General features: G+C 33.4%; 1 long non-coding RNA gene across 1 annotated transcript; it reads right to left on the reverse strand.

Annotated features, from left to right (window-relative positions):
- Positions 1-1155: 1155 nt before the first annotated feature.
- Positions 1156-3082, reverse strand: LOC108472198 (uncharacterized). Its single transcript, XR_008273967.1, has 3 exons — positions 2805-3082; positions 2608-2665; positions 1156-2202 (listed from the first exon to the last, which is right to left on the reverse strand). It is a non-coding gene; the product is annotated as an uncharacterized LOC108472198 (long non-coding RNA).
- Positions 3083-3902: the final 820 nt, after the last annotated feature.

Raw genomic sequence — 3902 nt, forward strand, 5'->3', positions numbered from 1 at the left:
TATTTGTTTGATGCATATATTTTTCCATTGTTTTTATAGTTATCATTCTCATTCATGTTTAGGTTTATTTTGTTAAGGCTATCAATTTTATTTGTTATGCATCTTTTATTATCCCCTTTCATTACGAATGTAGGTTTTTATCTAACCCCAATAATGATTCTTTTATAAAAGTGATATGCCGTACTTGGTGATTCGAGATAATCGTGCCCTAACTTACTGGATTTCGATTTTTCTCATTTAATCTAAATAACAGAATACTCTTTTAAATTGCTATACGAGTTTTGAAAATGCTCATCCTCGGAGATACGAAGTGTTGTGCCCTAACTTACCGGGTATGACATTTCGTCACCTCGAAATATGAATTTGTTTTAAAACAAAGGCAATATTCGGTGTTTGAGAACTCGGAAAACGTACCTAACTACTGGGTTTCGATTTTTCTCGTTTACTCTAAATAATCGAATACCCTTCTAACAAATTAAAATACGTAAGTTTTTTATAAAAGGCAAGCTCGCTCTCAAAAATTCAAGATGTCGTGTCCTAACTCACTGGATGTGACATTTCATATTTTGAGACGAGAATGTCTTTAACACTTGAACTTTTTTATAAAAAAAAAGGATCGTATTTCAAAGGTCTTTCAAGTTTTTAATTCTCGACACTAAGACACTAATTAATCAACTAGGTACTAATTTTGGGCGTATCGAGAGTGCTAATCCTTCCTCGTGCGTAACCGACTCCCGAACTCATTTTTTGATTTTCGCAGACTAAAAATTATCATTTTAATAAATCTTAACTTTTATTAAAATGGTTAATTTAAAGGTGACCCGATCACACCTCATCAAAAAAGATTGGTGGCGACTCTCAATTTTTCGTTTTCATTTTCAAAATCCAAGTCGATTCCCCTTTTTTTTTCAAAAAAATGGTTACGACAATTATTATTACTTTTTTAGGAGGGGGCAAAGTAAAAAGGATGAAGAAATAATTGCCAAAAGAACTACTGCAGTTGGAGATTTAAGAGCTCAGTTGAAACTTAAAACTAATGACACACTCTTAGTTGTCATAGAATTTACAACTGTAAAATAAACAAGTTCTTAGTACAGCGTGTAAAACTGAATTTTGCGATAATAAATGAACTCCACAAATGAAAATTGAAGAACATTTTCATCCTTAAGTTCTGTTTGTTATATTTGAAGTGATTTATTTCCTTAGAACAATGAGATACTCTTTAAATTGCACAGATCAACATCACCTATCAGATACAGACTCCTAATGGACACTATAAACCATAATTTACAAGTTATAGAAATTCGAAAAGTGAATGCAGCACAACCACAATAAGGGTAGTCCTTTTATGCGGTTGCAGAGATCCAACAGTAGCTGTTGGTGTTGGAAGACGCTGCTCAAGTTGAGAAGCTTAGCAGCTCAGTTCATTAACCTACACAGACAGGTGCATGGATATTTCACGGCCAAAAGTTTATAGTTGGCAACATATGGAATATGATAAGTGGCAGGGCTGATAAAAATCAGTATTCGGCAGCTTTGGTACCCATTTCATATACCAAAGCTTTCTTTGGTGTCTTGGTTGGCTGTTCAAAACAGACTGCTTACTAAGGATAGAATTATAAGGAGAGGGCAAAATATTGATGGCAGGTGCAATTTTTTTGGCTTGGAGCTGGAGACAAAGGATCATCTGTTTTTTGAGTGTAGATACTTGGGAGCAGTACGGGAGGGGGCCAGATTCAAAAATCAGTTGAGAGTTTGCAGCAGGAGTTGCAATGGGTGACTGTTAAACTAAGAGGAAAGGCTCTTATATCCATCTTGCCGAGAACAGGATGGAATGCATACATTTGTTTGATTTGGAGAGAAGGTAATAACAGACAATTCAATATGACTTAGTTGACTGAGCCGGATTGGTTAAGTAGGATGAAATAGGTAGTTAGAATTTTTTTTAACTGGCACAAATACAAGGCATTTTGATACTGTAAACTTGAGATTGTGCACGGCTTGGGAATAGAATTTACTTCATGGCTAATTATCTTCCACAGCTCTACTACAAAAGGTCTTAATCCTTAACAGTAACCAAAGATATTGATAAAAACTAACAGTAACCAAAGATATTGATAAAAACTAACCACTGTAATGACCGCCAACCCAGTCCCAGAATGCAAAAGCATCGTTATGATCAATGCCAAACTTTTTAACAAGCTGCATAGGAAACATTTATAAGCTGAATAGTATAGATACCAGTGTACCATATCATATGTTATATGAAGCAATATTTATAAGAGCTTTAGCAGTTAATGAAAAGTGAAGAAAACAAGCTATGAACGATGGGCTATCTGATTCAAGCAAAAGGAGAAAATACATTTTCGCTTTATCAAGTTGGTCCATCTCTTCTTTTTTGACACTAATTACCCAATGGAAGAAAGAAAGAACACACAAAAAACATACCAGTTGCAGTAATAAACAACTACTTACAAACATAGATGGCGTCCTTAATTTGAATTAATGACAACTGGCAATCAAAGCAAACTTAACAACTCAGGAGAACAGACAGAATGTGTAGCATTTCAGTCAAGCAGACTGACTGTCATTAATTTGAAATAATACCTGGCCTCTATTAGCAATGGGGCGAAGCTTGAAACCTTCTTCCAAGGGATCTGAAATTCTGCCGCAAAAGAAGAATTAGAATTGAAGATAAGAAATCTAAACAAAGTTCTCAACTTTGAAACACAAACAAGAAATCTGGAGCAGTTATGAGGAAGGAGAAATAGAATCGGAGCTTGAAGTAAAAAAAGAAAACCTACCTTTGAGGAGATGAAGATGAAGGACGGATGTATGAATGCTTGATTTGGGGAAAAAGGTTGGAAGAAATCTGGAGCAGATTTTTGGGAGAAGAAAGCAGTCTATTTTGGTCCCAAAATCTGAAAATGTATTCAGGTTTTGTGTTGAATAGCAAGTCAGAGACCTCTCTGCTGAATAGCTATTACAAGATGTGAGGGAATGAGGTTGTAATAGCTAAGCTGTAGAATCACCTAAACGGTGAACTAAACATATGGATCATTGTAGCGCGCGGAATAAAGCAGCAATGGAATAGCAATTTCATCCAACCAAACATGGCATTATTTTGAAGCAGTTGGTTATTGATTTCATTGATATGGATAATAGGTTTGACTTTTTTAATATGAAAGTATTATTTTTGAAAAATTGATTATAAATTATGAGATAATCAATGAAGAAATTAAAGCAGAGCTTACATTGTGACATTATATATTATTAATTTTAGTTATCAAACTTCCTTATTTTATTTTATTTATTATGATAATAATATTTCATTCCTATTTAATATGTGCATGGTTCAATGATGTATATTTTGTCAGTTAAATTTTGGTTGAAAAATCATAACAATTGGTGCATGTTTTTCTTATAGAGTCAAGTTTAATTTTAACTATTTTTAATCTATATCAAAATTAATAAATTCATTTTCAGTGATCAAATCGAATTTTAATTTAGGCCATTTATTTTAAGGATGCTTAAATTTTGTGCTTAAAACATATGAAAAGGGGTGGTTGATTGATTTAATTTTGAATTGTTGAAATTTGACTAAATTTATTTATTTAAGTTTAAAATGTAAAAGTCAATTTTGATGCATTAAAATTAAAATTAAAAAAAATTCAATTTTTAATTTTATAGTAGATTGGAAATGAGACGTTTCCAATCCGTATAAAAGAAAGACGATTGGTGGAAAAACCAAATGAAAACCAAATAAGAAGAGGGGATCAATTGGCGAGAGAAGAAGTTGCTTCATCGGAAGTAGAATCGGCAAACAGATCGGAACTGGATCGGTCACCGGAGGGAAGACGAAACGATGGGATTGAAGGAAGTATTGAGACTGGCCTCGAGAA

Source organism: Gossypium arboreum, chromosome 11 (genome assembly GCF_025698485.1).
Source record: "Gossypium arboreum isolate Shixiya-1 chromosome 11, ASM2569848v2, whole genome shotgun sequence".
In the NCBI taxonomy this organism is placed as follows: domain Eukaryota; kingdom Viridiplantae; phylum Streptophyta; class Magnoliopsida; order Malvales; family Malvaceae; genus Gossypium; species Gossypium arboreum.